We start from the raw sequence: 27,204 nt of genomic DNA, 5'->3' as shown, positions 1-27,204 counted from the left end.
TGGATCCTGAAGGGCAGACTCACCTCTGGCACAACCAGTCGGCCTCTTCCACTTCCTGTCTGTCACAGTACAAGAGGCCACCTTAACTGTTGCTGCATCTTTTGGCCAGAGAGAAGAAACAAAGAAAGTAATTTAAAGCAAATAAGAGGGTTGATGACAGAACTGAAATGCACTTAAACCAGCAAACAAAAAATAAAGTGTTTGCTGTATGACAACAAAAGACTTTGTGCCACTTCATTAGTTGAAATCTTTGTGTTAACTATGCTAAAGGAAAACTACTAACACTGTTTGTTGTCAGCCAGTGGTGTGACCATCACAAGTAGATGAAAAAAATCATTGTTTTGATTATGTTGTGAGAGAAGTAGTTAGTGGGAAATGTTTGTCTGTGCAGGTTAACTTTTTCTGGTTCATTGTTATGGCTTCAACAAATGTGCATTAAACATGTTTTTATTTGTTTTTTAGCTGGAAGTTGATGTCTATCATTATTATCCTTTGAAGGGGACATAACATGCTTTTTGTGATTTTCTGTCATTTATATTCATAATTTAAGTCTGCCAAGGGGTAGCTTCCTGGAGCTGGCCAATCAGAACAGAGTGGGGTCATTGAGGGGGGGCCTTAAAGAGACAGGAGCTAAAACAGCCTGTTTCAGACAGAGGCTGAACTGAGGGGCTGCATAAAGGGGCAGTATACGATAAATAAGGATTTTTTTTTACTGTGAGTCATGAAAAAATATTCCTGTAGAGCCCCAGAATAAAACTATAGACCTGGAAATCTGCATGTTATGTCCCCTTTAATCAAAGAAGCAAACCAGATATTATTAGTTGATCAACTGAGCTGTTCAACACCATGATCACCCTGTTATTATAGCTGCCACTCCATCTTATTTCTACAGGGAGATCATCATATCAAGTCTAAAGACTTTCTTCTTCTTTAGCCTCTCATACACATTATAATATGTTACTTTTTTTTCCTACTTATAACTATGTATGTCTATTATTGTGTGTGGGGGGTATTTGTATGCATAAAAGTTAAACAACATATGATTTATTTCTTTTGATTTAATGTAAGTTATATTTTAGGGGGTTTTGTGGTCGGCATGCTATGGCTTGACAATATAGATACAATCTTATATCACAGTACTTTTATAAGACATTGTAAATTTCCTGGAAATTCTATAAAAATATGTTTCTAGACAAAAATGAAAATGTTTGCTTTTGACTAACTCTGTGAATTAAAACTGACAAATCAACAAAATCTCTGCTGGTTGTTTCTTGTATATATCATCATATAGCCCAACTCTACTGTTGTGTAATACCATGGAGGCATTTTGCTTCTTTTTTTTTTTAAATTGTATTTTAAGGTTTTCTCTCTGACTTTTTAGGCATTACTGTGATTGAATTTCATCAACTCTGCACACTTTATGTGCTTTGCAATGAAAAAACTAAAGAGGTTTTGGCTAACCTGAAGGATAAAAACTCATTTACAGCAACAAACAGGCCTAATTGTCTGCTCGTATGAAAAAGAAAATAAATCTAAAAAGCCAAAAGCAGAACAGACTAATATGAGATACATGACATATTTCCATCCAGCCTGAAGGATACCTTCATATAACTGATTAGATGTATAGGTTAAAAGGCTATGGAGTGAGTTTTCCTATGACCAGCTTCTGTAATATTACACTGTATAAAATATTGCTCAGTAGGCCCAAGTAGACAAGATAAGACTTGTATCTGTACCAGTTTTGTTTGAGTATCTCTTGTAGTTTACGTTCATATTTGCATTTATTCATGTGGGAAACACTTTTATCCAAAGTGACAAATGAGGTACATGGAAAAGTTCAACCCTACATGTTTTTCACGGTCTGTACAGTGAGAAGGTGAAAAACAGGAAACTGCTGCAATGACTGAGTGACAGCTTAACAAGCTCTGCAAAACTTTGAGGCTGTGAACCAACACCTTTCAAACTTTTAGCTGAAACACTTAGTGCTGAAATATGTGAGGTTGGCAAAAGCATTTATGCTGAATGTTTGTGTTGTTAATGGTGAATGTGTCAGGAGACATTTTATTGCAAACATCAGTGCAGTCTTGGGTTGATAAAACCTGGAAGTGAGATCCCAGCGTTAAATGTAATTTCCCTCATAATGTCTTTTACTGAGAAGAATAACTGCTGAAACCAGCTTTTTAATATTATATGATGAGATTCAGCACCTTCAGAAAATGCTGGATTGTTCATTTTGTGTTGGGAAAGAGTTGCAAGTAATAATGTGGACACTGGATTGTATGAAGGCGATACTTTTGATTTACTAATCAATCTCTTATTTATTCTTTATTTGAATCCTCATTAGCTTTCACTAGTGGCCGCTAGTCTTCCTGGGATCCATACAACAGTAGCAACAACAAAACAAACTACAATTTAGGATCACATTGTTCAACAAAACATCAAACAAGCCAAAATATAAAGATCACAAAAGAAGTGAAATTGCTCTACATATGAAAAGGTAGAAAATACAAACCCACAACAAAAATAAAAATGTAATCTATGATTCTAGATTCAAGGTTATAAGTATCTAAGATTAGTTTACTTCTCAGGGTGTCTGAGCTCAACTTTAGAGACCAGGTGAGGAGTTCAGACATCTGAACTGTTTTTCCTTTTTACTGAAGGAGCCAGTTAAGGTGGTTTGTGCTTCCAAGTCAGAATCAGAGTCTGTTTTTATTAACCAAGTATGAAGCATACAAAGAATGGGTCTTGGTGTTTGCTTCCATAAACGTAACACAGATGAATATAGAATAAAAAATAAAGCATGAAGAAGTAAAGGAGAGGATTGTCAGACTTTGCTTAGCCTGCTGCCACCACGTCACAGACTCAGAAACTGGATAATTGATACATTTCCTTTAATCCTGTTTTCATTCTAACTGTTGTGACTTACTTCTATGACAAGAATATAAAACAACAAACAGTTTCAACACTTACAGTTCCTCTGTATATGTTATTGCAATATAACCTCACAAGAAGTGGTGAAAATATTGTTGAGAAACCAGCTGCCGAGTAGTCTCACTCTGACCAATGGAAGATATCTACATCAACAGCACCTCTCAAAACAGCTGATTATGATCAATTGTCTCATATGTGACAGTGTAGATTGTCATCTGCATCAGTCTTCCTTTGACCATACTGGTCATCTATCCTCTTTATTCTCTGGTGTGTAGCTTATTACTGATATTGAACCATTTATGTGTCTCTAATAAATATTTTAACTTGGTTATTAACTTTTGCACACAAAAAAAACAAAAAAAAAACTACTGTTCTGCCTGTTTTCACATAGTTTAAATTATATTTTTACTCTGCTCTTTTGACAGAGTGGTTAAAACATATTAAGCACACAAACAAGCAACAATGAGTGAATTATGCTGCAGTGCTGCAATGCTACAGAAGTTTTTGCTGTATTGTGACTTTTGTAAATAATCCTTTGAACAGGACTGACTAGTCAAAAAAACATACATTTCTGGATGGTTATGTCTGTCTTTCTGATGAACAATGCATACACACCTGCCTGTTTATATCTACTGAGGACATTATTCAGAAAAGAAAATTTTATTTTACCCTGGTGATATTAATGCATGTACATTTCAGTACAAATATCAGAAGAAGTAAAGTCAATTTTATTCATATAATGTCAAATAACACTTTTCACATAGATCAGATCATATTCTTTGATTTACAGATATGGACATGATGAAACCAAATATCAACTTCATATTAAACAGGAAAGGTGAGTCATATCTTACAAGAACAAGTTGTTATGTGTTCAGAATAAGATTTAGATTAACTGGCAGATAATGTGCGTCATTAAGAGAAAAATAAGTTAACAGTAATGTTCCGACATGTCAGTGACATGAGTCCATATATCTAGAAAATACTGTCTGAGGTTTTTATTAAAAGTTGTTCTTTCTGTTATGTCTTCAACAGCCTCTTTGGTAACAGCTAAGGCTATTAAAAAGAGTTGGTTGTGATGTGATAATATGTTTATTGATGAAAGGTTTCCTACTAGCAACAGTATAGAGATGCTATGTCACCCATAAGTTATGATGAACAGCATCTGTGTCCTTTATGAAACTTATAACATTTATTCTATATAGTAATATATGGATATTATTAGTAAGACATGGTGAATGTGGTGGTACACATTCTACTCTACTCTTTTTAAACTTACATGTCAGGGTTTGTTAATTATTGTTAATAACCTGTGTATCTTGAATGTCATTTTGTACAAGAACCAAAACATTTGTAACAGTTTTTAGCAGTTTCAGCTTGTTGTGTGTTACACTATTGCTACTGAGTAAAGTTAACATAATGTTGTATTGGTGCGATATTGAACCAAACTGGGTAAAATTTTGCCACAGTGATGTTTAGTGTGTAAAATCTTATAAAAGTTCTTAAGCAACATAACTTAAGACAGGAGAAGATGACATGATGAAAATGAACCTATAGAGTAGCTGATGGTGTTTTTTAAAATTATTTTATCATGTTGATGTTGATGTTTATACATATTAGCCATAGCTTACATATCATAAGAAATATAAATTCTAATAAATTACATACAAAAAGTTTTGTCATTTGTCAAATTAAAGAACTTAAAACTAAAACATTTCATACTGTTTACAACCTAAGCAGGATATAAAAACAACAATATAAGAAATATCAAGTGTCACTTCTTCCTACCATCACCCAGCAGGTTTTCACTCCTGTAATATGTTGTGAAACACTTCATGGTCCTTTTTTCTCTGTCTTATCACACAAGAAACTATTATTGACTTAATTATTTATTATTGACCACATTGGAAAGAATTATTCTCTGTTTTACCCAAATATGTTCTTTGGAGCCTTGTTTCATATAGATGGTTACAAACTTTCTAAGAAAAACCTGTTTTCTTTTTTCTTTTTTTTGCTCATTAGTGGAGATATTCAGAATATGAATTTAACTCACAGCGAATTCCTCTAAAAGACGTGAACACATCCGACCAAAATATCACAGGGCCGATGAGATGCAGATTGAATCAAAACTATCTAATAAATTGCAGGATTTTGTTATGTGATTCTGGATTTTCTGACCAAAATATAAACTATATGACCACAAGTATGTGGACGCCCTTGTTCACCCTTAGTGTCTGATCAGACGCCATTATCGGCAGGACCAAATCATTTGACTTCACTTTCCAAGTAAGATGTTTAGATGTTTTGATGTTTTAGATGATCTGCCATGTACTATAAAAATCTGAGCATATTTTCAAGGATAGATTCAGGTTTTTTCAATACTGACGTGCCAATACGTACATGGAAATGGGTTTTACTTGCTGTAACAATTCCTATTCTCCATACTGTACCTGAACTACACTGTGAGAAATGGGGGACAAAATCTACAAAATCTAAAGTCGCAAATCTTCCAAAGTTACTGTATGTTTAATATGAAATTCATCCTTTTTCTTTCCACAGAAGTTCTTCACTGAGCTGTAGCGGAGGGACACATTCTGATAGTTGCTTGCAGTTAGTTGACGTCATTCGAATTTTGCTACTCAAGACTTGCTCAGAGTAAACTTCAAATTGAATTTTTTTTTTTTTACAGATTCAATTGCTGGAGTATTTTTGCAGTCTGTGTTTTTGGTTTGTGAAATCTCACAGTCGATCTCCAGTTGATCTTGTTCCACAGACGACTTGGATTTGCTCCTACCTCTGCCCCTAATAAGACATGGAATATGGTTGTCTGTGTTTATCTGGTGCGTTTCGTAAGAAACAAGCAATGAACAAATGCATACCAGAGATTTCATTTGGGAGACCCTGAAAGGACTGAGTTGTGGCCAACAGCTATCAAAATGGACATAAATACACCGTTTTGGCTCGGTAGAAAAGGGGCTGTGAGAAAATGAAAGTAAAAAACTGGTTCTGGCAACAAATCTACACACAATTATCAGAATGTACCACTCCAATGCTGCTTGGAAAGCCCTGTCTATCCCCGTCTATCCCCGTCTATCCCCGTCTAACCCCTTCTTATATCATAGAACTCCTGTCTCCATATCACACTGTCAGAGATCCAGATGGTCCAGATGTCCACATACTTTTGTCCACTTAGTGTATCTTATAAACAGTAGGATTTGGTCAAGTGTATGATTCTGGCCTCTGCATTCTTTGCCCAAATATATCTCACTGAACTTGTTCTGCACTTGAGGAGGATCCTATTTCCAGAGTATAAAAGCTCAACTAACCAGTCTTTTTTGGACAGAGACCAAAATAATCTGTTCATCTCTTCTTCTATCTATGTCCATCTCTATTCCTTCCACAGTTTTTCTCACATATTTCCGCTCTCTTACAGTAAGTGGACTCCTTCTATATATATCATTCTCTTCCTCAGAAGTCTCTCTCTCTTTTTCTGGGGAAATAGATGTTTCATTTTTCATTCTTTTATGAAAGAATATGTTATGAAATGCATGCTTATTTGTGTCGCTCATCCATGATAAATGCGTCTCACACACACACACACACACACACACACACACACACACACACACACAGTTTTAATCCTTCTTCTGTGTGAATCTTCTTTTCTCTTGTTCTCACTTCACACAAACAATGTGTGAAACAATAACTAGTTTAAAAAAACTTAAAAACTTATAAAATAGATAAAAATACAAAGACAGGAGGGGAAAAATAATAATATAATAAAAAAATCAAATCAAATCAAATTTTAACAACATGAATACAATATAATAAGCGAATAAATAAGTAAATAATGTATATAAATCATTCTCAATCAAAAGGTAGTTTTTTAAATGACCACAGCTGACTGTAATAGGTTAAGATACCTGTCAAACAAACAATGACAAAAACAAAGTTAAAATCACAGCTAAAGATGTACTAAAAAGAGTGAAATTAGCTACTAAGAACTAGACATCATGTGGAAAATAAAAGTATTTACTATGTTGAGAGATGTCGACATCTATCGGCCATTAGAGGAACTGTATCTTCCTATTTTATCTTCAACAATGAACAATTCAACCCTGTCTGCTGATGGTGTGTTCAGACAGAATGAAGCGAATTTTACTGCTATACTGGCTATACAAACAGCCAATGTACCAACAGCACGTTAGAAGACGAACCGACTGTGTCTGTGTGTTTGTGTTCAGTTCAGCTTCTTACTGACCTCATAACTCACAGAAACTCTGGTTCTTTCTGTTATTTCCCTCCAGTCTCTCTCCCTCCTTATCTCGTCTCTGTACAGTTATAAAGCAGAGCCCCATGAATGTTTTGCTCAAGTTGAGTCATTTTCAACTAGCACAGATGCATATTTGCATCAATTTGTGCTGCCCCAGGCAAAACTTTGCATTGACTTTATGTGAAACTGTGCTGCATCTACTGAATACACAGTACAAATTTTGTTTATATATTAATAGTTTTCTACAATGTTTTTAATGGTTAAGTTAAAGGACAGGTTCACAATTTTTCAAATCTGTCTTAAAACAACAGTCAGGAGAACAAATGAACACTGAAACAGGTTTTTTACTGCTGTAATTATTCCTCCTGTTCATACTGACCATTAGAAGATCCCTTCATAAAGCACTTACAATGTAAGTGATGGCAACCCAATCACCAGAATAAAACATTGGCATTGTATGTTTCTGCTAACTATAGATGTATTGAATCTCTACATTTCAATCTCTACATTTCAATGTTGATCAATTTTTAAGCTCTTCGTGTGAAAGTTAATGCCACATTAAATGGCTGTTATCAGTTGAATGATGATGCTGTGGTTAAAGTCTGGTTAAGTTTAGGCACAAAAACCACTAAAAATACCCAGTTGTCAGTTGAAACAGGAAGTGAGCAGTGGTCTTGAACAGCAGTATCTGCTGCTTTGATGCTTTTGCAACTTTGTACCATGCAACTGACCTTCTAGCCAACCACCCAACCTGCCTTCTCTTAATGCTGTTACCTGTGTACGCTGTACAGTCTTCCCCACGTGACTGACTGTTTACATCCCACACCCCCTCACCTGAACCTCCATCCCTGTCTCCTCAGAGTACTGACCCCCCGCTAGCTCCCCCCATCGGCCTTCTCTGTCACTACCACCCTCACCGGTCACTTTTCCTATACAGACCATTATTACAGACAAAGCCTACCATCCACACTGTTCATTTAAAGGCGGTGCGTGCACTGGGAACCTCTGCCAGCTGCCCCGTGCCTCTCCCTGTTCTGATGCTGTTTCACTTTCAGTCACCCAGTCAAGATGGCACTGATCAATGCATGGTCTATTAGAAATAAATCATTCATCCTGAATGCCTTTTTTTTGTAGTGAAAGTCTGGACTTTATGTTCTTGACTGAAACATGGCAGAAGAATATGGATTATTCCCATCTGATCAAGCTTTGTCCTGCAGACTGCTCTTTTATCAGTACACTGAGGCTGACGGGCAGTGGTCTTGCTGTAGTTTTTAAAGACAAGTTTACATGCTGGATGGTAAGCACAGAGCCCTATTGCTCTTTTGAACTGCAAATGTCCAGAGTCGGTCAGTCAGATTCTATCTATTGTATTTTAATTTACCGACAACCAGGCCCAATCGGCTCCTTTTTATCAGATTTTACAGATTTTTTTATCATCTACTATAAAGAGGGCAAAGGTCCTTATGGTTGGGGATTTTAATCTTCATATTAATAACATTACATGTAATGCTGCCTCTGAATTTCTTAATCTCTCTGAGTCCTTCGATTTTAAGCAACACATATCTGGCTCAACACACACTGGTGGGCACACTCTGGACCTTGTTTTTACACATGGCTTAGATATCGAATCTATTGGTTCTAAGGACTTATATGTCAGTGACCATAAATGTATTTTATTTGAAATTTGCTCCACATTGGAGTGTCAGCCTTCTTGCCATATGAGACGCACCAGTATTACAAATGCAGCTGTGGCTGTCAATTTTTCCACAATGTTTGACAACAATACTGTCTTAAAGGATGGAGATGTGGACATTTTAGTCAATTGATTTAACACTCACTGCTCCTCAGTATTGGACAAATGGGCTCCTCTGAAACTCAGAAATCTCCAAAAATCCATCCCCATGGATAAATGAAACCATCTGGACATTTCTCTCCCAGCACCCCTAAACTTCAAATCTTATCAAACAGTGACTGCAATAACTTCCTTAAATATTTTATAGACAAGGTTGTCAATGTTAGGGCAAATATCTCATCCATATCCAGTCCGCTTACGAGTGGTTCCTCACATCCATTCATCTTGGACCCCTTTTGTCCCATGTCCATGGATGAGATTGCACCCTTGTTAGGACAAAGCCGTGACACTGTTTACATAAAAGTGTTCGAGCCCACTAGATGTCCCACCAACTTCGATGTTTTTAAAGGTTTTTAACTGTATCAGCCCCTGCATAGTCAATATCATAAACTGTGTGTCCCCAGCTACTTTAAGTAGGCTATTGTTCAGCCTTTATTCAAGAAATCAAACCTGGACCCCTCCCTGCCAGATAACTACAGGCCCATCTCGAAACTCCCTTTCTTTTACAAAATTTTAGAAAAGGCTATTGAGAAGCAACTTGTTCATACATTGTAATTGCACAGGGTATTTGACAAATTTCAATCTGGTTTCCGTAAACTGTACTCCACTGAAACAGCTCTCCTTAAGGTCTCAAATGACATTATAATGGCTGCAGATGCTGGAGATTGTTCTGTTTAAGTTTTATTGGATCTCAGCACAATGTTTGATACTGTGGACCACGACATTCTAATCCACAGGCTAAATCACCTGGTGGGCATTTCTGGAACTGCAGTGGAATAGTTCTCCTCATATCTCACAGATAGGTCTTTGTCAGTCTGTGTAGGTGAATTTGTGTCAGACACTGCAGCTCTGTCATGTGGTGTCCCCCAGGGATCAGTCTTGGGACCCATTTTATTTTCCATATACATGCTGCCACTGGGACAGATTATCAGCAGTGTCAGGAACATCTCCTACCATATGTACGCTGATGACATCCAGTTGTACTTTTCATTTAAACCTAATGAGCTTCACAAACTCTCTGTACTTAACAACTGTTTAAATGCAATCAGAAGTTGGATGTCAAATAATTTTGTATGGTTAAATGCAGATAAAACTGAGGTCCTGATTTTTGGCCCTGATAATCTTCAATCATCAGTCAGGCAGAACCTTAGTGCCTCATCCCCATCTTCTCTGTCTTCCATGTAATCTTGGTGTAATGTTTGACCAATCTATGAGTTTTGAAGCTCACATCAAGACATTGACTCGATCATGCTTCTTTCACCTGAGAAACATAGCCAAACTCCGGTCTGTGGTAAGAAATGACATGGAGATGTTAATACATGCTTTTATTTCATGACGTTTGGACTACTGTAATTCTCTTTTTACCTGTCTTAATAGCTCTTGGTGAGACATCTCGTTCTCTTCAAGAGCGTATCACTGAACACAGGAGCTCTATTAAGAGAAAGGATGCAACAAGCCGTGTTTCAAGACAAGCAACATTACATCTCATCTTTATTTTTCACAGGCATAGAAGTGATTAAGCTCAGCCCAAGAGGTGGTAATGTTAGTTTTCTTAGGAAAAAGAGAGAAGCATTTTGGATTTTCTATTTCCAGAGTTTATCTCCGGGGGGCATGAATGAAGATTTATCAATTAATGAGTTTCTGTAGTGTTTTTTTAATACCTCTCATTTATGTGGTTTTGTAGTGATTTTATGATATATTTTTAATGATGAAATTTTTTAATGATGTATTATGATTTTTTTTATTACTTTTTATTATTTTTTATCAATTTATATTGTTGTGTTATGCATCTTTCTGCTCTCTCTATACACAGCACTTTATAAAGCCTTTTATCCTTGGTATTACTACTATTATTATTATTGTTATTATCCTAATCAAAGTGTTTCTAATGTATGCCATATCTAATAGGCACATTTTTGGATTAACAAAAACCCAAGTACCACCCCCTAGTTGCACCTTTCTATTTAATGGACCAAATATGGTGTCACCCATGTCCCTTCTTGGATACTCCCCTTGCCTCTGTTAATCTTGGACAATGATTGGTTGTCTTTTATATTTTTTTTAACTTTTTTTTAACCTTTTTTCATACCCAACTTACTTTATTTAAATGTTGTTTGTAAGGTGTTTTATGATGACCCTGATGAAGGCCACAAGCCGAAATGCGTTGGTCAACTAATAAAGATGTTCTTCATACTACAAGTGTTGCTGGAGTTCTCATCTCTCTAGACTTCCTTCCCTTCTCCGTGCACCTTGGAAGTAGGTGAAGTTGTGCCAGAGTCCCTTACTCTTCATAATTCTTCCATACACCGCTTACAAACTGTCCAAAATGCTGCTGCTAGGCTCTAAACTCAATCCAACAGATGGTCACATATTACTCCTATTTTAACCTCACTGTACTGGCTTCCAGTTCATTTCAGAATTCATTTTAAAATTTTGGTGCTAACTTATAGAGCCCTAAATGGACAGGCTCCACAGAACATCTGCTGGAGAACAGGGGTGCCAAACTCATGTTGGGAGGCAGCCCTCTGCCAGACGAGTGGATGCAGCAGATTTGGAACCAGTTCGGGAGAGTGAAAGTGGACCTGTTCGCCTGTTCGCTGAAACAACACCCATTGCCTGCTCTGGTTTTTCCTGATGCGACAAGACGATCCACCCGTGGAGGTGGACACTTTTGCCCACTGCATGGTGTGACGACCCCTCCACTCCACTAGGTGCTCCTGCATTCTGTTTGCTGGTTTTCTTTTTGTCTTGCAGGATCCAGGGCAGGGCGGAGGATCGCCATTGCCATCATGAACCCCAACCGGGCCCGGTGTGGTCGTGACTATAAAGCTTGGCTGCCTGCAGAGTTTCTCTCTCCTCCTTCATCACGCCTCGTCCATTTCGAGCGCGGTGCGGTACAGCTGTTTTTGTTTTTGGTTGCCGACACGCACATATCCACACATCCACACATGCCTACATCACTGATTACTGACTTCCACAACCATGGTCCATCACCCCAGTGTAGGGGACTCTGTCCTAGGAGGTGGGCTCGATAGGTGCGCTGCCCACGTTAGGCCAACCTCTCCAGGGTTGGCTCCTGGGAGGGACAGGCTTATGCAAGCTGTCTGCACAGGTGGTAACAACCATCCAGGCGGCAAGAGTGGGATCCACCATTGCTTGCTACAAGAAAAAGTGGCTGGGATTCCAATGCTGGTGCAAGGAAAGGAGACAGGACCACTGCTTTGTGGTGACTGCAGATCGAACCCCTCCTTTGTTCCTAAGAACAAAGAAGAGCTCATTTAGGTCAAGAACTATTCAGATAAAGGCATTTTGTCCTCCACCCTATGAGGACACCAGGGAGGCAAAACTGTACCTCTTGTGCCCAGTACATGAGTTGGCATCTTATGTTGAATGCACGGCCCCCTTTCGGCACACTGAACAGCTGTTTGTGTGCTATGGAGAGGGAGTGACCGGTAATGCTCTATCCAAGGAGCACCTAGCTAGTTTGCTTTGTGGGTGCCTTTATTAAGCCTACAGGCAGGCAGGTAAGCTGTGGTCCGCTTAGTGGCTGGGATTATAAAATAGTTAGAGGGCCGTGGTGACTAACCTATAGCCCGTCAGGTTCCTTGAGGCAGTCTGATGAACATTCATCGGGCTCCACCTAATGTACTCATAGAGACCAGTATAAGGTGGAGCCTGTGTGAGATACAAAGGTTACGATATTGCCCGTCCCCCCAGTTTTTCACCAAAGTTTGAGTGTGTTTGTTTAGAACAGGTATAAAGACCTTGACACACTGCACAACATGATCCACCTAGAGGTATTTATGGTGATATTTGCAGTTTTGATGACAGCTGAGATATGAAAGAGTTTCCTCTGCTGTGATGATATGTTATTGATCAAAAGTCTAACAGAGGGATAGAGTTATACAACCCAAGATAGGTTAAAGTCAATTAATGATTCCATCCCAGTTTTTTTACTTGTTTGTTTGTTTTGTTTGTTTGTTGTTTATTTTTGGTGATTTCGTACACTCTAGCCTTTATTGAGAGGAGACAGTAGAGTCAGACAGGAAATGAGGAGAGAGAGATGGGGATGACAATTTACCAATTTTGTGGTATGAGTCTTAACCAGTACACTACAGGGATGACCAGTATGTTAGTGTTGGTAAACATGGTGAATGTACCAGCCTGCAGTTGTTTCCTCTAATTTATTTTCACTCCAAAACATAGTCAGAGTGCACAATCTATACACAAAATATAAAATATGCAGATGATTCATAAAATGGTTTGGTCAGACATGCAAACCTCCTTGTCCAAAATCAGAGAGCAGAGTTATTCAACTGGTGGGATGTCAAGTGCAGAAGACAAACCATTCTAGACCAATGTCTCTGTACCTTAAATTACTGAGATAACTGTATGAAATTCTGTAGTAATGACCTCACATCATCATGTAAAAATATTTATATACATCACAAGGACTTGTATTATTTGAACAATTATTTTTGATGAAATATAGAACTTCAATGATTAGTCAATTATTCTCATTTCTACTTTATTGCTAATTTTTTCAAATTATTGTTTCAATCATTCTTCAAGCAAAAAGGCCAAAATTCTCTGGTTTCAACTTCTTAAACATTATGATTTGCTCCTTTTCTTTGTCATATGCAACAGTACATTAAAAATCTTCAGGCTTTGGATTGTTGGTCAGAAAAAAATAGCAAACTGAAGACATCCCCGCAGGCTCAAAGAAATTGTGACTACAATTTTTTCACAGTGTATAAAAAACTACATTTTATAATATAATGAGGACAACTACATTTTAACGATTAATCAAGAAAATAATCAGCAGCTTAATTGGTGATGAAAATAATTGTTAGTTGCAGCCCTGAAGAAATATTATCAGGAGAAAATGTAACAAAGACACCTTTTGTTGTGGCTATAATATACACTGTATTTGTGTCAACTTGGACTTCAAGACTTTAGTGATGTCACTTAACAATGTTATGTAGATATTAAAAAACTTCTCACTTCACAGATGGAAAGCAATGATTACAGCAATGTCACATCCCAATATAATTCCACTGACAACCCCTATTATGGTGAACCACATATTATATATGTGATGACATGCGTAATCATTAGTATCGGCCTTCCTTTGACTCTAGTGGCCATCTACTCTCTTTATTCCCAGGTGAGTACTTTATGACTAAGATATATTAATTTTAGGTCATGTGTCTGTCATACAGTCTGTCTGTAAAGAATCTTCATCCTGCTTGGGGGCTGATAAGTCTTGTAATGACCTATAAATTTAAGCTAATTTGACCTTAAACACATGCAGTTTACATGTGTAGTTTCCAGGGGTGTGCCCCAATACAAATACGTTATTCAACAAAGCACAAATAGTTGTTTTTATACAAATATTTTAAGAATTATTTGTTTTCTGGAAGAAAAAAAAAACATGTCAAATACCAGCTCACAGGTCAGTTACATCTCTATCTCAGTCTCTCTCCTCTGCTGCACTGTTACATCTATCAGTAGGTCTCAACAAGGGGAGTTACATCCACCTGCTACATGAAGCACATTTCCTTTTTTTCCATTTGGACATCACTCCCGGAGTTGGGGGTGTTCCCCAAGAGATAAGGCTGAGTTACTGACACAAGCAAAGTCCTGTTGTTCCCCTTCTCCTTTCCACAAAGTTAGGTTGTAAAAAATAGGCGATAAATGAAAAGTGCAAAGCAAGAATCACCTTTGAAGTTCTTCTCTACACGTTACACGCCATGCTGTCTCTGTTTTATGGGTGTATAAATAAGTAGAGGTCTGACTGCACATTTGCAATGTGTTTGTTTTAGCTCAGTAGTCAACACAGTCGTCTATGATCTGAGAGACTCAAGTTCAAGACCTGGTGTGGCGACCTCCTTCTTAAGATAGTTTATTCATAAACACTTTAACCCTTTAATATCCTAAAATTTAAAGCTAAATAAAAATAAACAATAATATTTCAGATGGGATTTTTACACCTATTTCCACTTTTATTCAAATACAAACACAAACATAAATAATTTTGCTGCCTCAATAAATATAGATACAAATACAAATACTGGGCTCTCTGCACATCCCTGGTAGCTTAATTCCAGGTTAACAGCATCCTTCACTTGTAGAATATAAATTGTCATCAAGTTTGTCAGAACAATTTGTACAGCATAATTTGGGATCGTTATTTTTGGCTTTGATTAAATCAAATCAAGAAATATATGAAATTTTGTACAGACATTCATGGTCTCCACTGACCTGGTTGATCCCCTGACTTTTCCTTTACTGCCATCATCAGTACTTTGGTTTAAAACCTGTGGGAGAAAAAATGCTCATTTGTGAAGGAGAGATGTTCAATGTTTAATTTATGGAAGTGTTCAACCAGTGAACTTCAATCAATGAAACTCTTCTGCAGGGCCTGACTTGGGCCTCCAAGGTCTCTTACAAGAGATGCTTTAGGTTCACAGCACCAGGCTGGGAGATAGGATGGTCACCTTGGATGGGTAACAACAGCTCCCCACATTGTTTTCCAATTAGAGTTCATTCTGACACCAAGTGTCCTTGTTTCTCCCTTCCCTGGTGGCATGACCTGAGCAATTCTATAAGAAGTTTTCCTGTTTGTGCTAAGTTTTTGGTATGACCGTATCCATGTGTACACTGTGCCAAAGGCATCTCTGACGTCAGATATTTGTTCTCAATTAACTTCGTATATTCAAATAAACATCAACTGGAGCCTGTGGAGTCTCTTCAACAATTATTCAACAAGTACAAGACTTTCCCTATCACATTTGGCATTGTCGGCAGGACACCAAAAGAGACCTTCACTGGGTAATTAGAATTGTTTTCCTTTTCTTTGTCTTACCCTGTGGGCCTCTTGACGGTATCATAAAAAAGCATATTGGTAAACTGTATTTAAAAGACTTAGCTCATAAGTTGAACACTTCCATAAATTGAACATTGAACATCTCTCCTTCACAAACGAGCATTTTTTCTCTCACACAACGAAATACCAGCTAAACTAATGGCAATGTGATCCTCCTCAGCTGTATTTTGTGTTTAGTGCTAATAAGCAGATTTAATGCGGCCCTGGACACCCCAGCAATCAATTTTTGACTCTACTCCTCCCATCTGGTCACAAATAAAAGACACTTAGACAGAAAAAGCAGTTTTAAATTCCATTAACCACTACTCACAAGATTACAATATATTTTAGTATTTTTGGTCTGCATGAAATCATGGTAGGTATGTGTGTGTACACATCTATCTACTATATGTTTTAGAGGTACACATAATGCACAGTGGAAACAAATTTCCCAATGAGGACAATCAATATGTCATTGTGAGCATATTAGCATTTAGCTCAATGGACCCCTGTGCCTAAGTACAGCCTCACAGAGCAGTTAGCATAGCTGTAGACTCTTGTTGTTGTTGAGTCTTGTAACATTGATTGGCCAATGTGTCATATTTGATGACACATTAGTCAATGCATGAATGTTTCTGACTGCAATTGCTGGGCAGAGCAAAATGACATATTTGTCACTACGCAGTATTACATCCACTTACATTTTGCAGTTTAAAAATGACCACGTTGCTCCAATCTACATTATCAACCTCCTCATCTCTGACATCATTCAGCTCTGCTGCATGATTATCTGGGAGGCAGAACCTGAGGACGAGAAGATCGATGAAATCCTCTTTTATATTTACTGCTATAGTGTACTGGCCAGTGTTGGCTTCATGATCTGTATCGCCCTGGAAAGGTAGCTATCTGTCTATTCTGTATGTTTTTAGCTACTTCCATGTGTATGACCATTATATTACCATATAAATCTGAAGCTCCTCAAAGTCAGGAATATTCTGTATCTGATGACAGACTGTGTATCTTGTGTTACAGGTATTTGGTCATCGCATGGCCACTGTGGTACTGCTTCAGAAGAACCGTCAAGATCTCTCTTGTTGTCTGTGTTGTGGTCTGGACCCTTCCTCTTGTTTATGTCCTTCCTCTCTATTTCTGGTTTGAATTTAAGATTTCAAAAAACATTTCCGCCGTCTTCTTCCTCGTTGGTTTCCTCTGATGAAAAACGACGAATTGTGGGAATGTTGGTCCTGGTTCTGCTCATCTACACACTGCTGTTTCTACCCAACATCATCGTGCTCTTGATAGAAGAAGTCAGAGATAATGATACCCTCGTCAAACTGAGGTTAATTCTTCTTAGATTCAGTCCTCTTGCAGACTTGATTCTGTATTTTTCTGTATGAGGAAAGGGGTCATAGACAAGCTTTTGGCCTCTCTGTGTTGTTGCAGAATGGACAGTTATGATAACAGCAGATCATCAGCATGAAAGACAACAACATGTACACAGTCAGCTCCATGCAGGCAGAGAAAGAGGGAGAAAGAAAAGGGAGAAAACAGATGTTAACTGTAATGTGTCTGAATGTTCACTAAAATGCACTTAAACTAGCAAACAAGAAATAAATAAAGTGTTTGCTGTATGACAACAAAGGCCATCAGAAGTAGATGAAAAGAAATCATTGTTTTGATTATATTGTGAGAGAAGTGGTTAGTGGGAACAAGTTTTTATATGTTTTTTAGCTGGAAGTTGATATCTATCATTATTATCCTTTGAAGGGGACATAGCATGCTTTTTGTGATTTTCTGTCATTTATATTCATAATTTAAGTCTGCCAAGGGGCAGCTTCCTGGAGCTGGCCAATCAGAACAGAGTGGGCTCAGTGGGAGGGGGCCTCAAAGAGACAGGAGCTACAACGGCCTGTTTCACACAGAGGCTGAACTGAGGGGCTGCATAAAGGGCCAGTACAAGATAAATAAGTTTTTTAATATGTTATTTTTTGAACTGTAAGTCATGAGAAAATATTCCAGTAGAGCCCCAGAATAAAACTATAGACCTGCAACCGTTCCTGTTATGTCCCCTTTAATTAAAGAAGCAAACCAGATATTACTTGTTGATCAACTGAGCAACACCATGATCACCCTGTTATTATAGCTGCAACTCCGTCTTATTTCTACAGGGAGATCATCATATCAAGTCTATAGACTTTTTTTTCTTGGGCCTCTTATAATTTGTTACTGAATTCCTACATATGACTAATGTATCTTTATTATTTGGGTGTTTGGGAAGGGGGGGGGGGGGGGGGGTTGAACCACAACTGATTTACTTTTTTTATTAAAGTTTTATTTTAGGGGGGTTTGTGGTCGGCATGCTATGGCTTGGCAATATTGATAAAAATCTTATATCACAATACTTTTATAAGAAATTGTAAATTTCATGGAAATTCAATAAAAACATGTTTCTAGACAAAAATGAGAATGTTTGCTTTTGACTAACTCTGTGAATTAAATCTGACAAATCAACAAAATAGCCCAACTCTACTGTGTAATACCATGGAGGCATTTTGTTTTCTTTTTTTTTCTTTCAAATAACTTAATCATGTTCATTGTTGCACTAATCAGCTGACACTGCAACAGCAGAGATCCAACAAAGGCATATTTCCCAGAATCTCTTTAATTAAATACTTTGACTTTCTGCAGGGAAACACTTTATAGAGCAAAACATGCATTTTCAGAATATAACATGTGATTGCTAAGAGCTTAAGGTTACTACTTGATATGTTGTATAGTGTACAAAAAAAGATGATAATATAGTAGTTGTAATGTATTTAATCATATGTGATTAAAGAACAGAACTGAATCATTTCAACTCCAGTCAGAGCACACATCTGTCATTTTACTCTCCCCAGCCCAAAATACCTGTTTGGTTAGTCCACAGATACCTTTGGAACTGAAATCTTGTATTTGAAGGTTTTCTCTCTGACATTTTAGGCATTACTGTGACTGAATTTCATCAACTCTGCACACTTTATGTGCATAGCAATGACAGAAGTGAAAAGGTTTTGGCTAACTTGAAGGATAAAAACTCATTTAGAGCAACAAACAGTCCTGATTCTCTGCTCATATGAGAAAAAAAAACAACAACTAAGAAGCCACAAGCAGAACAGACTAATATGAGCTACATGACATATTTCCATCCAGCCTGAATGATACCTTCATATAACTGATTAGATGTATAGGTTAAAAGGTTATGGAGTGAGTTGTCCTATGACCAGCTTCTGTAATATTACACTGTATAAAATATTGCTCAGTAGGCCCAAGTGGACGAGACAAGACTTGTATCTGTACCAGTTTTGTTTGAGTATCTCTTGTAGTTTATGCTCAGATTTGCATTTATTCATGTGGGAAACACTTTTATCCAAAGTGACGCACAAATGAGGAACATGGAAAAGTTCAACTCTACATGTTTTTCACAGTCTGTACAGTGAGAAAGTGAAAAATAGGAAACTGCTGCAGTGACTGAATGTCAGCTTAACAAGCTCTGCAAAACTTTGAGGGTGTTAACCAACAGCTTTTACAGATATGGACATGATGAAACCAAATATCAGCCACATGTTTGTAACAGGAAAGGTGAGTCATATACAAGTACAAGTTGTTATCTGTTCAGAATAAGATTTAGATTAACAGGCAGCTAATGTGCGTCATTAAGAGAAAAATAAGTTAACAGCAATGTCGCGACATGTCAGTGACATGAGTCCATATATCTAGAAAATACTGTCTAAGGTTTTTATTAAAAGTTGTTCTTTCTGTTATGTCTTCAACAGCCTCTTTGGTAACAGCTAAGGCTATTAAAAAGAGTTGGTTGTGATGTGATAATATGTTTATTGATGAAAGGTTTCCTACTAGCAACAGTATAGAGATGCTATGTCACCCATAAGTTATGATGAACAGTATCTGTGTTTATCAGTCCTTTATGAAACTTATAACATTTATTCTAAATAGTAATATATGGATAGTGTTAGTAAGACATGGTGAATGTGTCAGTACACATTCTACTCTACTCTTTTTAAACTTACATGTCAGGGTTTGTTAATTATTGTTAATAACCTGTGTATCTTGAATGTCATTTTGTATCAGAACCAAAACATTTGTAACAGTTTTTAGCAGTTTCAGCTTGTTGTGTGTGACACTATTGCTACTGAGTAAAGTTAACATAATGTTGTATTGGTGCGATATTGAACCAAACTGGGTAAAATTTTGCCACAGTGATGTTTAGTGTGTAAAATCTGTCTTATAAAAGTTCTTAAGCAACATAACTTAAGACAGGAGAAGATGGTATGATGAACATGAACCTATAGAGTAGCTGATGGTGTTTTTTAAAATTATTTTATCATGTTGATGTTGATGTTTATACATATTAGCCATAGCTTACATTTTTAACAACTGATATCATAAGAAATATAAATTATAATAAATTACATACAAAACGTCATTTGTCATTCTGAGTAGTTTGATTAATCAGGCTCATATCTCACCTGCTCATTACATATTATCTGTTTGTTTATTTGGATCTCTTTTAGCTCAGTGCTAATTTTCTCAGAGTTACTGACTAACTTCTTTATTAAAACAATGTTTGTTTAGATGTTGTAAACAGATCCACCAGTTGTTCTGCTGTTGTGGACTATTTCTAACATTGTGACACTCACAAGAGGAAGGTATCATATAAATACATATCACTTGATTATTTGAATGTCACTGTTTTACCTGAAATGTATATTGATAAGGATATTGATTTGACATTGATGGTATCAATTTGATAAGTGAGGTATTCTTGTGATTATCATCTTGATCTGAATGTAAATATTTTATCCACATACATGGTTAGGGTTAGGGTAAGAATATCAGGGTCAGAGCCAATCAGAGGCACAGTAGGGGCGGGTCTTCACATGCAGGTGGGAGAAAAAATAATGCATCCCTAGGGGCCACCGTACAAAACCCTTTCTAATGAATCAGGAGTCAAACCTGTTATTGTTGTTAGTTTGGAGATGAGTGGATGAAGCCAGTGCAGCACTGCACCATCAGCAATGTGGCTTGGCAGCTTGCCACTTATTCCATATGTAGGAGATTATACAGATGGTTTTATGTTTGGCCACTAGATGGTAACATGAAACATGAAATGACACAGTGGTTGCATGAGTCAGTGCTGAAACATCAATGTTGAGGTGCAGATAAAATGAAGATCACACTCAATGTCAGGAGTTCATCAATTTAAATATGACAAAAGTTACAATTAGTTAATTACCAAACACATTTGATGCCACTTAAAACTTAAGCAAACTACAAAATAATCTTAAACTGGACTGATATACTATATATGCTTGGGAGTATATTATTGGCAGAAAGAATATTCCTGTTGATGTCAGTTGTTTTCTGCCTTATTCTCTTTGTTTATTATTATCAGGCTGTGACTCAAATGTAATGCTAATAAATGAGAATCACAAACCGGGGTTAAGTTCAGTCATAACATTTATATTGAAGACATTCTGTGTTAGTGTTGTTAGAAATGGAGATGTGTCAGCCTGCAGTTGTTTCTTCCAATTCAAACCAACACTTTACAATATGGTACACAAAATTTAGCAGAGTTACTAAGGAATGAATCGGGAACAACCTGGTAATTGAGGAATTATTAATATGTACATCCCTAATGACAAAAACAGAGCTAAAAGAGAGTGAATATTGGACTTACATTTACCAGGTGAATGAGAATAACCTTTGTCCTAATATTCATGTCTTTTTCAATGCTCCTGCATGCTTTATAGCAAGAATGCCAATAAAACAATCTTCACAAAGTACAACTTCTCTCTTCTTTAGAAGACTAAGTAGAGGAACCTCCTGTGACTCACACTCACCACATTATTGCAGATTCTGTGGCTGCAGAGGACAAAACATTCAACTTTGGTGTAGGGAACACAATCAGGTTGGGATCCTGCAGCTTTCAAAAGTAAATTTTGTTTTACTGTCATCCAATGTAGAGACAATAATGGTGTCACTCTAATAATGTAGGACATAAAAACTGTGAATGTAGTGATACAAAACAAGGAAAAAAGAGATGCAAACAGAAACGAAAATGAAAATGCAAACAGTGACAGCTGACTGCTGTCCAACCAGTAAGTTTCTCCCTCTCTTCCATTCAGTACAAATTTGACTTGCGAGACATACCAGTATATGACTGTGTCATAACCAAATAATATGAAAGACTTGTGATAACAGTGTTTTGAAAAACAAAACTGTGGGAAAGTAAGATGAGTAGAAATAGAGAAGAATGAGAATAAAGTTATTCCTGGAAGTGATGAAAGCTGAGTTTAATATTTTCATTTGAAATGTTGAAATTTTTCTGAGTTATTTTCACAACAAAGTTCAAACTCTCAGAGGAAGATAAAACCACAACTTTGTATGTGACATCTTTGAGGATGTTACATATTTTGTGTGGTTTTGGCCAAATGGGGAGTGATGTGATCTGAGATCAGTTAATTACAAATGTGTTTCTCACTGCTTTCACTCACCATATTTACTGTAGACTGTTTGGATACGAGGGACCAAACATCAACCTCTGTGTAGGGAACTCATCCAGGTGTGGTCTTGCAAATTTCAAGGTAAATTTTGTGACATTATTTCTCACTTGTGTGTGTATAGATTGTAAAAATGACACTATAACTGCAAACAGTCATGATAATGAGTATGCAAACTGTGACAAGAGGACAGCTTTGGACTGTAGAGGTTAAACCAACTGTGTTTTATTTCATATGCATTTTTTCCCCTGAATGCAATTTTGCAACCTAGTTGCCAGAGGAAAACGTTGGCATTGGACGTTTCTGCAAACCACAGAAATGTTGTATATATGCGTTTCAACACGTGAATCACGTAGCATATTAACATTTCTACCAGTTGAATGATGATGTTTTATGGTGTGACAACGCTGTGGTTAAGGTCTGGTTAGGTTTAGGCACAAAGAGCACTTGGTTAGGGTTAGGGAAAGATCGTGGTTTGGGTTAAAATCAAAATTAAAAATGAAATCAAAACGGCCGATGTCTCACTACAAAAAGCCGGTTTTCTCGCCTGAAAAACGGCTGCAAATGTCCTGACGTCTCGCTAAAAACACCCGCTTTTGTCGGTTGAAACGGGAAGCGGACATTGGTTTACTTACTAACCATCCACCTGCCCTTCCTCCTCCTATATAGGAAAGATCAACTCATTTAGATCGCATGTGAACTACGTCACTTTAGAAATGTTGAGATGATACGTATTTTGGAAATGTTGATATAATACGTTTTGTTGACATTTTCATATGATACGTTTTGTTGAAAAGTTAATTTGCTACGCATTTCACGTGTTGAAACGTAGATATTCAACGTTTCTGTGGTTTGCAGAAACGTACAATGACAATGTTTTATTCTGCGACCAGGCTGAATTTAGATGTGTAAAACTTGTGTAACAAAGACAAAACAAAGGGTGAGAAAATAGTTAAAAACATAATAGCATTCAAAAAAGTTACACTGATTTGAATTAAACAAAATAAGCTATATAAAGAAGAATGAAGAAACAATTTATCATATTATTATAGGCCTATTGTATTTTATTATATATTATATTATATATCCGATTTTCGTTCGGACCCGCGGAAAATTTGTTTCAAAAGTCCGTGTATATAAAAAGCAAATCCACACGCGTAGAACTGAGATCCACAAATAAAAACTGAATTCACAAATGCCTGTTGGAGAGTTGTAAATGTTAAAAAGATACTCACAAATGCTTTTCATTTATTTGCAAATTAATTTAATGTATTCACAGATTTTTTTTTTTATTATTATTTGTGGAATTTGTTTGTGTATTTGCAGATCCATTTTATATTTGTAAAATATTTTTAGTATTTGTGGAAGGTGTTTACAGATTACGCATTTACAGACAGATTGTCGATCTGTTCACACAAATCATTATGAAACAAATCTATCTCCATACAGCCTGCAGTTGTTTCCTCCAATCTGTAAACAAAATGTAAAATATGCAGATGATTCATAAAATGGTTTGGTCAGACATGCAAACCTCCTTGTCCAAAATCAGAGAGCACAGAGTTATTCAACTGGTGGGATGTCAAGTGCAGAAGACAAAACATCCTAGACCAATGTCTCTGTACCTTAAATTACTGAAATAACTGTATGACATTCTGTAGTAATGACCTCACATCGTCATGTAAAAATATGTATATACAGTACATCACAATGAGTTGTATTATCTGAAATTTTTTTTGATGAAATATAGAACTGTGACAATTAGTCGATTATATTTATTGGCATTTTGATAATCAAATTATTTTTTCAATCATTCTTCAAGCAAAAAGACCAAATATTCTCTGGTTTCAGCATCTTAAACATTATGATTTGTTCCTTTTCTTTGTCATATGCAACAGTACATTAAAAATATTTAGGATTTATATTGCTGGTCAGAAAAAATAGCAAACTGAAGACATCCCCGCAGGCTCAAAGATATTGTGAGTGCCATTTTTTTTACAGTGTATAAAACACGACATTTTATAAACTTAACGATTAATCAAGAAAATAATCAGCAGCTTAATCAATGATGAAAATAATTGTTAGTTGCAGTCCTGAAGAAATATCATTAGGAGAAAATGTAACAAAGACACCATTTTTATGGCTATAATATACACTGTATTTGTGTGAACTTGCACCTCAAGTGATGTCACTTAACAATGTTATGTAGATATTAAAAATCTTGATAACCTGATCTCTCATACAACAGGTTTCACTCTGAAGAAGAAGAAGAAGATTTCTACATCAACAACACCTCACAGATGGAAAGCAATAACAGCAATGTCACGTCCCAATATAATTCCACTGACAACTCCTATTATGGTGAATCACATATTATAAATGTGATGACATGTGTAATCATTAGTATCAGCCTTCCTTTGTCTCTAGTGGCCATCTACTCTCTTTATTCCCAGGTGAGTACTTTATGACTAAGATTTATTAATTTTAGGTCATGTGTCTGTCATACGGTCTGTCTGTAAAGAATCTTCATCCTGCTTGGGGGCTGGAAGGAAGTCTTGTAATGACCTATAAATTTAAGCTAATTGGACCTTAAACACATGCAGTTAACATGTGTAGCTTCATTCCAGCTTCTCATAAGGTGAAGTTAACAGCATCATTAACTTGTAGTGATGAAATTGTCATCAGGTTTATCAGAACAATTTGTACAGCATTATTTGAGCTCATTATTTTGGGATTATATGACATATATAATATATGATGATATATGATATATAATTGTATATATTAGTATATATTGTATATATTATATATATTGTATATATCATATATCATATATATGATATATGATATATGACATTTTGTACAAACATTCATGGTCTCCAGAGGATGAAGCCCACTGACCTGGTTGATCCGATGACTTTTCCTTTAGTGCCATCATCAGGTCAAAAAGTCCAATACTTTGGTTCACAACCAAATACCAGCTAAACTAATGACAATATGATCTACCTCAGCTGTATTTTGCGTTTAGTGCTAATCAACAGATTTAACATGATCCTGAACACTCTCGCAATCAAGTTTTCACTCTGCTCCCATCTGGTTACAGATAAAAGACAAAAAAGCAGTTTTAAATTCAATTTTTCACTAATCACAAGATTACAATATATTTTAGTCTTTTTGTCTGCATGAAATCATTGTGTGTTTGTGTGTTTATGCATCTATCTACTGTATGTTTTAGAGGCATAATGCACCATGAAAACAAATTTCTCTATGAGGACAATCAATGTCTATCACTCTATATCTTTAGCATGCTAACACGCTAAACTAAGATGGTAATTGTCATTGTGAGCATATTAGCTCAATGGACCCCTGTGCAGCCTCTCAGAGCAGTTAGCATAGCTGTAGACTCTTGTTGTTGTTGAGTCTTGTAACATTGATTGGCCAATGTGTCATATTTGATGACACATTGGCCAATGCATGAATGTTTCTGACTGCAATTGCTGTGGAGAGCAAAATGACATATATGTCACTACGCAGAATTCAATCCACTTGCATTTTTGCACATCTTGTACAGAGATCCTAAATGAAAACACCAGAAAATTAAAAAAAAAAAAGTTTCCAGCTGCTTTTTTTATTATCTATTATTTATTTATTATTTTTTATTATTAATTTTTGCAGGTGCAAAATAACAGTGTTGCTCCAATCTACATCATCAACCTCCTCATCTCTGACATCATTCAGCTCTGCTGCATGATTATCTGGGAGGCAGAACCTGAGGACGAGAAGATCGATGAAATCCTCTTTTATATTTACTGCTATAGTGTACTGGCCAGTGTTGGCTTCATGATCTGTGTCGCGCTGGAAAGGTAGCTATCTGTCTATCCTGTATGTTTTTAGCTACTTCCATGTGTATGACCATTATATTACCATATAAATCTGAAGCTCCTCAAAGTCAGGAATATTCTGTATCTGATGATAGACTGTGTATCTTGTGTTTCAGGTATTTGGTCATCGCATGGCCACTGTGGTACCACTTCAGAAGAACCATCAAGATCTCTCTTGTTGTCTGTGTTGTGGTCTGGACCCTTCCTCTTGTTTTTGTCCTTCCTGTCTATTTCCAGGTTGAATTTAAGATTTCAGAAACCATTTTCGCCGTCTTCCTCCTTGTTCCTTTCCCACTGCTCATATTCTTCCTGGGTGGGACCCTCAAATCGTTGTCTGCTGCCATCTCGGTCTCCTCTGATGAAAAACGACGAATTGTGGGAATGTTGGTCCTGGTGCTCCTCATCTACACACTGCTGTTTCTCCCCACCATCATCTGGTTTCTGGTAGAAGAAGCCAGACATAATGATACCTTCAACGACCTGACTTTCATGTTTCTTGAGTTCAGTCCTCTTGCAGACTTGATTCTGTATGTTTTCATGAGGAAAGGGGTCATAGACAAGCTTTTGGCCTCTCTGTGTTGTTGCAGAATGGACAGTTATGATAACAGCAGATCATCAGTATGAAAGACAACAACATGTACACAGTCAGCTCCATGCAGGCAGAGAAAGAGGGAGAAAGAAAAAGGAGAAAACAGATGTTAACTGTAATGTGTCTGAATGTTAACTAAAATGCACTTAAACTAGCAAACAAGAAATAAATAAAGTGTTTGCTGTATGACAACAAAGGCCATCAGAAGTAGATGAAAAGAAATCATTGTTTTGATTATATTGTGGGAGAAGTGGTT

General features: G+C 36.7%; 1 protein-coding gene across 1 annotated transcript in view; it reads left to right on the top strand.

The window, feature by feature from the left end:
- LOC122997251 (ovarian cancer G-protein coupled receptor 1-like) overlaps window positions 1-27,204 on the top strand; it is a 105,386-nt gene that overhangs the window by 3,282 nt on the left and 74,900 nt on the right. The window lies entirely within an intron of this gene.

Source organism: Thunnus albacares, chromosome 14 (assembly GCF_914725855.1).
Source record: "Thunnus albacares chromosome 14, fThuAlb1.1, whole genome shotgun sequence".
NCBI classification, from domain to species: domain Eukaryota; kingdom Metazoa; phylum Chordata; class Actinopteri; order Scombriformes; family Scombridae; genus Thunnus; species Thunnus albacares.
The sequence above is the reverse complement of the archived record's forward strand: the minus strand, read 5'-3'. Positions and strand labels throughout refer to the sequence as shown.